Source organism: Phyllobates terribilis, unplaced genomic scaffold (genome assembly GCF_046119375.1).
Source record: "Phyllobates terribilis strain yellow unplaced genomic scaffold, ASM4611937v1 Scaffold_8__6_contigs__length_399053987, whole genome shotgun sequence".
NCBI classification, from domain to species: domain Eukaryota; kingdom Metazoa; phylum Chordata; class Amphibia; order Anura; family Dendrobatidae; genus Phyllobates; species Phyllobates terribilis.
Genome location: NW_027362768.1, coordinates 267,413,513 through 267,427,286, shown reverse-complemented (window position 1 = coordinate 267,427,286; position 13,774 = coordinate 267,413,513).

The following is a 13,774-nucleotide window of genomic DNA, read 5'->3' as shown; positions in this document are numbered from 1 at the left end:
AGCCCCTCAAGGGCCTGCAGAAGAGCAAGTTGTGTTGGAAGAGCAAGTGGCCCCGGAGGCAGAAGAGTACATACCAGCAGCTCAGGAGAATCAACCCTCTGCTGGTAGTGAACCTGCCATGCCCTTGGTGAGACAAAGAGTACGCAGAAAGCTGCCCAACCTACCCGTAACATCTGCAAACACCTCTAGTGCAGACACGAGCACACCCAGTACACAGGGGGTGGAAACAGGGGACCCGAATAGAGTACCACCAGACAGTGGGTTACGTAGGTCCAACAGGAGTACTAAAGGCCAGGTACCCGCTCGCTGGAGAATCTAATATGTCGTATTTACCTGTATAGATGCAAAAGTTGGAAATGTTTAATGTCTATGTTACCTGGTTACTAATTATGTTTTTCTAGTTCAATGGACTAACAGGTTATGGACAATGAATAACCGGAATTGTACCTTGTACATAGTTGCACCTGGTAAGGTGCCCTCTTTTGAAGACGACCACAGAACACAAAACCCGTGGAGGTGGCTGAAGACGTGGTCCAGCTCCGGATCATCAAAGACCTGTAGCCACCCCAGGGAGGGTTTGGGACGGGTCCCTCAAAGTGCGTCTTGGGTGACAAGGACACCTGGTTACGGAAGCTCCGTGACCTAAAAAGACTAAACTTCTTGTATATATGTTACTGTATTGTTATTACCTGTTGTGTTTTTGCAAAATGTGTTTAGCCCCGGAGTACTAAATTTCATTAGGGGGGAATGTGGCACCCCAGGTCTGGTCGCCACAGTGGCAGCAATGTCATGTCTGAGAGCAGGTGGGAGGTTCCCTGGTTAGGGACAATTAGCATGCAGCACCTTCTGCCTCAGTCCAGGGAGGGGAGAAATCTGCCCTTTATAAACTGGATCTGGGGCGGGGTTAGTAAGTCAAGCCAGAGAGAAGTTCCAGACAAGTTGCAGATAGGGACAGGTCAGCAGCAGGCTGAGGAGTCCCTGTAGGCAGAGGAGGAACACGAAGTCAGGAGGGGAGCTAGCAGAGCTCATCCTGGCTAGAGACTTACAAAGCCGGACACTGGAGTCCGAGGCTGTGAGGGTTATAAGCCCAGCAGCAGAAAACCACCACGCAGGGGACTTCAAGTCCTCTGGCCCAAGGAAGCCCGGAGGCTCAGCCACACGAGAGGGACCACTACTGCCCCGGAGGGGTGAGAAGCACGGAAGGCCCGAATCGCCAGTCATACGGGTGAGAACAACACGGTACACTCAGGGACGTGGGCTACCACCACACTTCAGCGGGAAAGCCAAGAAAGAGTGAAGTCAGCACGGAAGGCCTACAAACTCCCCCTGACCAGCGGGATTTCCCAGTTGCTCTCAGACTGACCAGGCCTCCTTTGTTAACCTGTATTCCGGAAGGGTTCCTTAATACCGCCAACAGTAAAGTGCCTGAATTGCATGACAGACTCCGTGTGGTTACTGCTGCTCCCGCGCACCATCACCACCAACATCCCTATTTACTGCCCTGAGGCTATACTCTTCCCGTGGGGAGTTATACTATCCTCTGCTACACCCACAACACCAGCCTCAGCGGTTTGCCCTGCAGCGGCAGTTCACTCTGACTGCAATCCACGGGTGGCGTAGTCGGACATTTAACCACAAAACCCTATAAATAGACCGCCATTTGGGTTGAAACCCTGAGCCATGGGACCGGGTCCCCGCCACGCAAGGACTACATCCCCCAGCATCCACAACGGGTCCGGTTCCGGGTATCCCCACACACACGCAGCCCAGGGGGGCGCGTCACCTTCATCTTGCTGGAACTGCTGACAAACTCCAGCCACATGAGGTCTGGCATTGTCCTGCATTAGGAGGAACCCAGAGCCAACCGCATCAGCATATGGTCTCACAAGGGGTCTGAGGATCTCATCTCGGTACCTAATGGCAGTCAGGCTACCTTTGGAAAGCACATGGAGTGCTGTGCGGACCTCCAAAGAAATGCCAACCCACACCATTACTGACCCACTGCCAAACCGGCCATGCTGAAGGATGTTTCAGGCAGCAGATCGCTCTCCACGGTGTCTCCAGACTGTCTCGTCTGTCACATGTGCTCAGTGTGAACCTGCTTTCATCTGTGAAGAGCACAGGGCGCCAGTGGCGACGTTGCCAAACCTGGTGTTCTGTGGCAAATGCCAAGCGTCCTGCATGGTGTTGGGCTGTGAGCAGAACCCCCATCTGTGGACGTCAGGCCCTCATACCACCCTCATGGAGTCAGTTTCTAACCGTTTGTGCAGACACATGCACATTTGTGGCCTGCTGGAGGTCATTTTGCAGGGCTCTGGCAGTGCTCCTCCTTGCACAAAGGCGGAGGTAGCGGTCCTGCTGCTGGGTTGTTGCCCTCCTACGGCCCCCTCCACGTCTCCTGGTGTACTTGCCTGTCTCCTGGTAGAGCCTCCAGCCTCTGGACACTACGCTGACAGACACAGCAAACCTTCTTGCCACAGCTCGCATTGATGTGCCATCCTGGATGAGGTGCACTACTTGAGCAACGTCTGTGGGTTGTAGAGTCCGTCTCATGCTACCACGAGTGTGAAAGCAGAACCAAAATTCAAAAGTGACCAAAATATCAGCCAGAAAGAATTGGTACAGAGATGTGGTCTGTGGTCCCCACCTGCAGAACCACTCCTTTATTGAGGGTGTCTTGATAATTGCCAATAATTTCCATCTATTGTCTATTCCATTTGCACAACAGCATGTGAAATTGATTGTCAATCAGTGTTGCTTCCTAAGTGGGCAGTTTGATTTCACAGAAGTTTGATTTACTTGGAGTTATATTCTGTTGTTTAAGTGTTCCCTTTATTTTTTTGAGCAGTGTACTTCCACAAGCTCAGGGGCACTGCGATGGGTAGCCCGTGTGCCCCATCGTATGCAAATTTGCTCCTGGGCTGGTGGGAGGAAACTACAGTCTTCGGTGAGAACGGCCCCCGATACGTCGAAATGGTGGACATGTGGGCGCACTATGTTGATGATATATTCTTAATTTGGAAAGGGACCCCGGAAGAATTTTTGATCTTTGTGGAGGATCTCAATATCAATTCTATTGAATTGAGATTTACCAGTGAGCACAATCCCACATGTCTGCCATTTCTTGATATCCTCATAAAAAAAAAACTGAGGATGGCTGTCTTGAGACCTGCATTTATAGAAAGCCGACAGCGACAAATGCCTTGTGGCATTGGGAGAGCAGTCACCCCACCCCCTTGAGAAGGGGTATCCCTAGAGGACAGTATTTTCGTATACGTAGGAATTGCTCGAATGACAAGATTTTTAAACAACAGGCAGATGACTTGGGTAGTAGATTTTTGGAAAGGGGTTATCCCAAAAAGGTTCTCTATGATGCATATAACACCACCAAGACAGTCAATAGAACGGATCTCCTGACACCGAAAAAGCGGCCTGAAAATGATAATGTGGTGAGATTCATTACCACATTTAGTAATGGGGCAACAGAGGTTAAACAGATTCTGCAAAAACACTGGCCCATCTTGGATATGGATGAGGATATATCTCCCTTTTTGGGCAGTTACCCACACATCACCTATAAGAGGGGTCGCTCATTGCGAGATAGACTGGTACATAGCCATTTTTCAGTTCCCTGATAAAAAATGTGGCTCAAATCTGATTTAAAAGGCTCATTTAAATGTGGAAACTGTGTTGCCTGTACTTCTATGACTAATGCCAAAACTTTCACTGGTACCAATGTGGAGAAGGAATTTGCCATCATGGATTTCATCAACTGCCAAACACAGGGCGTCATCTACAAGGGCACCTGCGAGTGTGGCCTTGAGTATATAGGAAAAACGAGACGTGAACTAAGGCGCAGAGTGGGTGAACATATTGGTGACATCCTGCATAAAAGAGACACCCCTATAGCTAGGCATGTCAATGAATTCCATGGTGGTAATAAAACTGTGTTCAAATTTATAGGCATGGAGAGAGTAGCTAAACCATTTCGGGGGGAGAATGGGACCGTCTACTTTTACAGAAAGAATCAAAGTGGATTTTTCGGTTGAAGACCATATCCCCTCGGGGACTTAATGAGCAGCTAACCTATAGCTGCTTTATTTAATATTCTCTGAATATATGCCTAGTTCTGATATGTTATGACAGATCCTAACCTAAAAATACCTTCTAAAAAGAAATAAATGCCTTCTACATAATATGATTCAGAATGTGTTCCTCCATAATTACAAATTGAGAAAGTATTGATGTGGTCCATGTCATGATTCTATTGATGTATAGGGTGCCTGAAACCTATAGGGTGCCTGAAATGTATTTTACACTGGGTAACGCAGGCCCCTTCATTTGTACTAGAGCATCGTGCGCACATTGCAGTTTGGAGGCGATAATATGATTTTGGACTGCAGCCCCCGTCGCATTGATGGATGAGGGGGCGATATATGGGTTGCGTTCATTGGGGCAGGCGCCCTTTTAATACACAATTGTGCTTTAGCTCTATGGGGACTAACATGATGTGGAGCGCACGATGCATTCCACCAAATAGGATGTGACGGCGATTCACATAGGTGGAGTGCACAATGTGCGCGGTGTGTTCCACCTAGATAGAATGTGACGTCGGTTGCAATGACGCACCGGATGTGACGGCGATTCACACAGGTGGAGCGCACAGTACTCGCATTGCGTTCCACCTGAATAGGATGTGACGTCGGTACAACGATGCACCGGATGTGACGTCTCTTTTCCCATATGCGCATCAGAAATGACCCCGGCCAGAATGTGTGGAGCGCATTCTTGCATTCCACAGGATGTCCAGGACATGCGGACTACGAATTTTGGGCGTCATTTGGAATAATGTGATTTGATTAGGCGTTATACCCAAATAGGACCACTGTAGAAGGTAGGACATTCCTCTGATTGGCCCATGAGGCTGTTATTATTTGAAATTGATCCAATCCTGGCATAGAAACATATAGGGTGGGGGAGGTTCCCACTTAAAAGTGCCCTATTTAATGGAACGCATTTTCTAATACTCAACTACCTGTTTATCCCATCCATAATCTGGAGGGTGGGTCTTTTTCCCTTATTCCCGATATGGAGTTGCATGTGCCAATCCCCTGAAGACTCAGAATCCTGAACAAACGCATCGGGAGGCACTAATAGGGCCAGTTCAGGGCTTTACTAGCATATCAGGGTAAGCTGTGGACTGCTCTTGTAAGGACGGGAGTTCTTGGGGTCTTTGGGCCATCTCTAAGCTACAGGGACTGGCAGGGACAACAAATGATGAGAACTTCACCACCAACAGGGAATCCTGAGAGGACTTAAAGGATAAAGAGGACAAAACCAAATATGGGTGAGATCTTTCTTATTTAAACCTTTGGACACTCAAATGTTATATGTATACGAGTCTGTTCAGCATAGAGACCTTATTAATTATTTTGACCACTGTCAATAATTGTACTCTTACAGGGACAAGGGTTATCAGTCCGTTTTTTCTTACAATTTTAATATGTTTGTCTACCAGTAATAATCCTTTTTTAAAAAACAGTTCAGTAAAAGTTATGTTTTAAATCCCCAATTTTGCAGTCTTTTGACAAAACTGCTTTTGTGGATATTGGAAGAGATCTTTTGGGATCTTTTCCTATGCTTTGGCATCTATACATATTTTTTTGCTTTATTGGGAGTGTGGGAGGAGGCCCATGCAAACACAGGGAGAACATACAAACTCCTTGCAGGTGCCGCCCTTGGTTGGATTTAAACCCAGGACTCCAGCGCTGCAAGGCTGCAGTGCTAACCACTGAGCCATCGTGCTGCCCTAGAAGATTGTGAAACTGTTTTTCTCATTATTCCCATCAATGAAAATGGAGAAATCACCAGTGAGTCCACAGCTGCACAGAGTTTTTCATGCTGGTCAGTGTGTTATATGTATCCGCTGACTTTATGGACTAGATGTAGCGCTGTATGGAGAAGGGATTTACTCACATCATTACATACAAGTGCAGTAAAGCAGGGGAGCAGAAGTAGGGGGACACATAATAGCCCCCTGGCAGTCATGTGGGTTGTGGGCACCGCGGCTGTTTCTGTGAGCTGCAGGATACGGTATAAGCCCTATTATGAGTCACATACATTTTCTGGGGGTCGTGACCTGGTGATTTTTTGTTTTTGCACTTTCATTTCCCCTCCCCCTTCTTCCAAGAACCACAACTTTTTTTTTTCCATCTACATAGCCGTATATAGGCTTGATATTTGCAGGACAAGTTGTAGTTTTGAATAACATCATTAATTTTACCATATAACAAACTGATCAGTGGGATACAAATTCAAGAGAGATGAAATGATGAGAAAAAAGACACAAGTTAGCCATTACTTTTTGGGTTTCATTTTTACAGCATTCATTGTGCAAGTAAAATGACTTGATAACATAATTCTTCTGATCAGTACAACTACATCGAGGCTAAACTCATATATATAGTTTTTATTCTTCAGTGGCTTAAAGAAGAACTTTGCATTTCTGAAATCTATAACTTTTTTGCTTTGTAGTCAATGAACGAATGTGAGGGCTTTTTTTCTGAAGAGATCTGACGTTTTATTGATGCAACTTTGCAGTAAATTTTACATTTTAATTGTGCTTTTTAATGCATCTTTTACTGAAGGTGTGCAGACTGAAAAATGGCAATTGTGGGGGGCGTGGCCTGGGCTCTGGCATGGCTGCTCGTGCTTGATTACTGCTCCTGCTCCCAGGTCACGAAAAGCACCCGGTGTATTTTCTTTTTTATTAGCTGTGGCCACTAGTATCCTTTCCCTGTTGCTTTGTAGACTCACCGGAGCGCTCATACCGCAGTTGTAGTTGGGAGGACCGAAGAGGACACAGCGGAGACCCCGGAGCAGCGGGGCCTGTTCGGTGGTGGAGCTTCCCGCTTGAGCTGTGACGAGTGCACCGTGCCCTGTGAGCCGCCGGCACGACGGAGGGACGCGAGACTGCAGGAGACCCTGGGGAGTGATCTGGTCGTTCCACCGAGGGCCGAGGAGAGCCGGCACGGAGAGCGGCGGCGGGCCCCGGGTTAACTGGTGAGCACGTGACAAGGAGGCGGTGACGGTCACCCGGCTTTGTTCCCTGAGCGGAGAAGGAGCCATCGGCTAGTGCCCGCTTCTCTGTGCCCGAACCGTGCGGGCGGGGATCGGTGGGTGAGGTCCGGTGGGGATATCTCTGCTGTCCCTGGGGCGTGGGAGCCCGGCGCCATCTTTCCTCATATAGCTCCGCCCACGAAGCCTGAAGAGCGCGAAAGGCGCCATTATACTAATCCCTCGGCTCCTGTCTCTATTCTCCTCAGCTGAGAACCCGTTTAACCTCCAAGCTCCTGGAGAGGATCTTGTTAAGATTCTGGCACCATCACACAGTTGGCTATATACCAGGAATAGCTGAATTGAGTATTTCTTATCCCCTAATCACACGGTGAGGACACATTTCACAGTGACTGTGGCAACAATAGGACATTATTTCTGATAACAATTCTGGGGGCTCATATCTTTGTGATAGTGACAATCTGCTGGAAGAGAAGACCTGAGACACTTTCAGGCTGAGTTCACACGATGCGTTTTTCATGCGTTTCCGCGGCGTTTTTGCAGTTGCGTAAACGCCGCGGAAACGCATGAAAAACGCATGGTAGAAGGGAAGCAATGTTCCCCAATGGAAATCCGCATGTGCTGTGCCCATGATGCGGATTTTTCCGCAGCGTAAACGCTGCGGTCAAAAATCCGCAGCATGTCAATTAATTTTGCGGAAACGCTGCTCTTTTGCCGCCATTGACTTGCATTAGACCGCATGGAATCCGCATCACTGTATATGTTGATGCGCTTTTCATGCGGTCTAATGTGCGGATGGTACCCGGGTGTGGATGAGAGGACTCTCATCCAGACCCAGGTACCATTAAAAAAAAAAGAATAAAATAAAAAATATATATATTCTCACCTTCTGACGGCCCGCGCTGCGTCCTGCCGGCTTCCCGGGCACTTCGCGGTTGAATGAAGAAGGACCTTCGCTGACGTCAGAGTCATGTGACGGGTCACGTGACGCTGACGTCGGAAGGTCCTAAAGTCTTCACTGCCGGCAGCCGGGACCGATGAAGCAGGACACCGGGGGCCATCAGAGGGTAACGTATAGATTTGTTTTTTATTTTTTGCCATTCACACACTATATAAATCCATGCCGGTTGCATGGATTTATATAGTGTGAAGTTGACAAGCACTTTCCAAGTGATGCTAAAATCGCTTGGGAAGCGCTTGTCAACCCGCATGCGGAAATGAAAGTGAAGACCGCTTCATTTCCGCATGTCCCTGGCAGGAAACCGCATGTACAATCCGCATGCGTTTTTTCCTGCCAGAGAGATGCAGAAACGCTCAGGAAAAAATCCTGAGCATTTCTGCATCGTGTGCACATACCCTCACTGTGCTTTGATTATACACAGGCACAGATTCCATTTCAGATTCTTTTATGTACAACTTCTCTTACTGTGAGCTAGGTCTCATTACTTTGTGGATTGCGAGCTCCATCTACTGGAACAACCGGGTTACTACATTTCTACAATGTTGGGTCTATAATTTCTACAATTGTGCCCAAAGCCTTATAAATATGCTGATATATTGATTCTTCTAATGTAACCAAGTGGTGTCTAATCCCGCTCGTAATCAGCTGCCTTATAATGGTTCGCACAGATCATAAAATACGGGCAAAAAGCCTTCAACGACAAACATCTATAACTTTGCCTACCACACCTAAGGGAGATTTGGATACATTTTTTTAAAAAAAATTGGGAATGTCACAGCCAACTGACAAACAGAGAGACTGCAGTGAAGCGATTTCGGGGGTTAATGATCTCTCCGACGAGGGCCCGGGCGATTCAGACTGTGGATCTACTTCAGAGGACTCGGCCCCTCTCTCCAGGTCCTATATGAAATCTTTGCTAGAATCTACTGTGCAACCCTTGCTCAAGGAATTGACTGAACTAAGATCCGACGTAAGACATATAGGGCATAGGGTTGAAACACTTGAAAATACACAGATGGACTTAATAGACGCCTCCAACACCATTGGCGACCATATCCTTGTCCATCAGCAACACCTTAACTCCGTTTATCTTGCACTAGAGGACCAGGAGAACAGGAGCAGAAGAAAAAACGTGCGCCTCGCGGCATCCCCGAGTCATTTGCACCAGAATCCCTTAAAAAAGTGTCCAAATAAATATTTGCAGCCTTATTGGGCACTGAAAGAGCAGACGCTGTTTTCATTGAAAGGGTTCATAGAGCCCTTAGACCAAAGCCCAAACCTAATGAACGCCCAAGGGATATAATTTGTGGTCTCCTCAGTTATGTCGACATGGCTGCCATTTTGTCTGGAGCAAGGGAAAAAGCACCCCTGACATATGGAGATGTCAATTTCCAAATATTCCAGGATATCTCCCCAACTACATTGGCCAAGAGAAAAATCCTCAAACCATTGACAGACGCAATATTAAACCAAGGCCTACGATTCAGGTGGTTGTTCCCCTTTGGGTTGGGTATTACCAAAGAAGATCGTGAGATCATCATTCGCTCCCCGGAAGACTTGGAAGCAGCCTGGGAGCCGTTACAAATGGTCCCTATATCCATTCCCTCATGGATGCCACTAGACATCGGTTTACCCATCCCACGGCTTGAAAAGCCGTGCGATTGGTCGATCAAAAAAAAATCGACATCACCTAAGGCCAAAAAGCTTGCGAATAGACAGCAACATACATGAATGTGACTATCACCTTTCTTTAAATGGACATCGAGACTGATCTCTTATGCTGTCCTCCTTCCCCTAAGGGGCTAATGGACAATGGCAGGGGTCTCTCGTATTTTTGATTAGTTTACTTGGGAATCTTTGGACTTGGGTTCCCTTCAATTTTTGGTGTGGTCCATAAAGGTGCAGAGCTGCTCTCGCCTCTTATAATTCTTCTATGGTCCATAGAGGAGAGCTCGATGTGTGTAGGTCGCTCTCTTGTTACTAGTTAATAATAACTTGATATATATCTGAACACCACTTGGTTGCCATGGAACTCATCTTCAACAATTGGGTCCTTACAACCCCCTCCCTGCGAAAGATGAGTCTGTCTTTGTTTATGTACATAATTCTGTTTTGAATTTGTTTCATTCCCATTGCAGGTCTAACTTTCAGGTTGAGATCACCGATGTTACGTCTGAATATGGCTAGTTGTACTGGGAAAGGTTCGATCACTGTGGCGTCCCTCAACACAAAGGGACTGAATAGCCCCGCCAAATGTAGCCAGATCTTGTCCCTTCTGAATAAAGCTCATTCCCAGGTAATCTTTTTCCAGGAAACACATTTTAAGAAGGGTAGATCTCCCAACATGTCCTTTTCCAAATACCCAATTTGGTTCCATAGCTGTTCAGGGTCGGCTTCTAAAGGGGTCAGTATAGCCTTAAAAAGGGGATTACCTTTCACTTTAAAAGACAGCATCACGGACTCGGAAGGCAGATACATCTTTGTGAAGGGTTTTCTGTCTAATACCCCAATTACTTTTGCAAACGTTTATGCTCCAAACCAGGGTCAGGTGGAGTGGTTGTCAGATACTTTGGATGCTCTTTCACTGTTTATGGAAGGACTATTAATTTTGGGAAGAGACTTTAATTTGACGTTACAACCAGACCTGGACTCTTCCTCGGGGAAGTCTAAAATTTCTTATAAAGATCGGTGAAAATTGATCAATAAATTACAAGATATTCACTTATTAGACCCCTGGAGATTGGCCCATCCCAATGAAAAGGATTATACTTTTTATTCTTCTCCTCATGACACGTTTCACAGAATCGATTATTTATTAGTTCAATCCTCGGTTATTAAATTGATTACTTTTACTTCAATCGGATCCATAACACTATCAGATCACGCTCCGATCTTCCTATCGGTTAAAATAGACTCTTTATCGCGACACCCTCCCTCATGGCGTCTGAACGAAACACTCTTAGATAACGCTGATAATGTTTCCCAACTCACCTTCTCATTGCAAAGGTTTTTCAGAGAGAATAAGGTCAATGGTGAACTTACCCCCATGGTATGGGAAGCCCATAAAGCTGTCCTAAGGGGGGAACTGATTTCTCTGGGTTCTTACATAAAAAAGAAAAGGGACAAAGAAATTTTCTCTCTTCTGCACCAAATCAATGTTATGGAGCGTTTGCATAAACAAAAAAAAATGGAGGGAGTCCGAATAGAGTTGAAGGATTTAAGAGAAAAACTAAAGGATGTACTTAATGTACGCTCAGCTAAAATTTACGCACGTTGCAAGCAAAAAATCTATGTACATGGTAACAGAGGTAGCAAATTTACCTCTAGAATGCTAAAGGCACAGAAAGACAAATGCTTCATCAGGCAGATTAGTTCTGAGGGGGGTGAGACCGTTTCGGATTCAGAAGGGATAGCAGAGGCTTTCTGCACATATTATCACTCACTGTATAATTTAAAACCCCATGATTCCATGTCTGACCCTCCTTCAGCACTCCATCGCATACATGACTTTCTTTCTTCTCTTGCACTACCGAAATCTCTGTTTCAGGCCATTCTATTCTACTTGCCCCAATCTCCTCTCGAGAGGTTAAGGAAGCACTTGCTTCTACTCCTAGTGGAAAGACTCCCGGTCCGGATGGTTTCCCCATTATATACTACAAGAAGTTCGCGGAGGTATTCGTTCCTCATTTGGTTGAATTATTTAACCTCTTTCTCTCAGGTTCGGTACCCCCACCACAGGCTCTAGAGGCACATATTACTGTGCTTCCTAAGGAGTGAAGGGATGGCACAGTATGCAGTAGCTACCGTCCTATTTCCCTGCTGAATGCAGATCTCAAACTATGGGCAAATATTTTAGCTAATAGAATTCACTTAGTATTGGCAGACCTAGTTCACCCTGATCAGGCTGGTTTCGTTCGTGGAAGGGAGGGAAGGGACAATACTATTAAAGTCTTACAGGCAATTTCGTATGCTAAACACAATCGTCAGCCGCTTATATTACTTTCTACCGATGCTGAAAAAGCATTCGATCGCATCAGTTGGCGTTTTATGGCGTGTGTTCTGCGGAAGTTTGCCTTTCCCCCTCCTTTCATAGACGCAATCATGTCGCTGTATACTTTCCCTACGGCTAGGGTCAGGGTGAATGTGATTTTATCTATGCCTTTTAATATCACTAATGGCACCAGGCAAGGCTGCCCTCTCTCTCCTTCTTTATTTGTATTATTGATGGAATGCTTTATCCAAGCAATCAGACAACAGCTTGAGATTGGGGGTTTGAGGATCAACCATTTAGAGTTGAAGACTGCTGCCTTCGCGGACGACCTCTTGCTCCTCTTATCCAACCCAAAAATCGCAGTCCCAAAGATTTTGGAACTTTTCTCCTTATTTGGAGAACTCTCCAACTTTAAGATTAACTTAGATAAAACAGAAGCACTGAATATATCGGCTACTGAAAAAGATGTACAAATTTTGAAGAGCCTTGCCCCTTTTAAATGGCAACAACACAAACTTAAATATCTTGGGATATATATAACGGATGATCCCAGTATGCTTTTCAAACATAATTTCTCCCCTCTGATAGGACAAACTGAAACTCTCCTACGCTCCTACAATACTCCTCTTCTGTCCTGGCTTGGTAGAGTCAACGTGTTTAAGTCCTATGTTTTCCCCAAGATTTTCTATGTGATGAATATGATCCCAATTCAACTCCCAGTTTCTTTTATACGCTCTCTTAATCAAATAATAGCCAAATTTGTTTGGAAATATAAAAAAGCCAGATTACCTTTGAAACTTTTGATGCGCTCAAAATGTGGGGGAGGAGTGGGTTTACCTAACCTAGCTCTTTATCATCAAGCCATTCTTCTGGCAAATTGGCTAAAATTAATAAAATGGGCGGAAAAGGGTCATGATTTGCACATTGAAATGCAACTTCTGGGAAAGCATGCATTGAAATACTTATGGACAGACTGCCCCCTTCCTAAAGAGGGACTGGGAGATGTTCTCCTAGCTATTTTACAAACCAGACGTGCACTGATTCCAATCCAAGCCCCAACTTGTAATTTTCTAGATAAAATACCAATGGGACTTCTCCCCTATCTCTTCTCGCCGGATTTTACAGACCCTTACGCTCTATGGTCCTCCTTACCACTTAAACCCATTTCACATTTGCTTCAGGGGAAAATTCCATGTGTTGACGGTTGGCCAATGGCGGCGGGGAAACGCCCTCTCAATTTTTTACAACACCTACATATTGATCATTATATGACTTGATCACAGGATTACCTCAACCTCACACCAAATGGCTTTGGCTTGAGATTCTAATCAAAGTCAATCATTTTGTTCCAAAAATTGTTTCTAAACTTTATTCTAATCTTGCAAAGTTGATAGACAATGCCCCACCGTTATTCTTACATTCTTGGGAATCTGAACTGAATATTCACCTCTCCCCAAAAGATAAACAAATGATATTGACTCGCCCCCTGGGCCGTGGGGCACTCGTATCCGGGCAGTAGGGGAACGATGGGAGTAGTAGTGGCAACCCGGTTCCGTGGCTCAGGGTGGTCAGGCCGGTGGTAGTCCGTTATGCGCTGATGATTATGTCCGACTACGCCACCTGTGGATTGCGGTTATTAGGAACCGCCGCTGCATGCAGACCGCTGGGGCCGATGAGGTGTGCAGCTAGGGTAGTGTGACTCCCCACGGGAAGAGTGCGGCCCCAGGGCAGTATAATGGATGGTG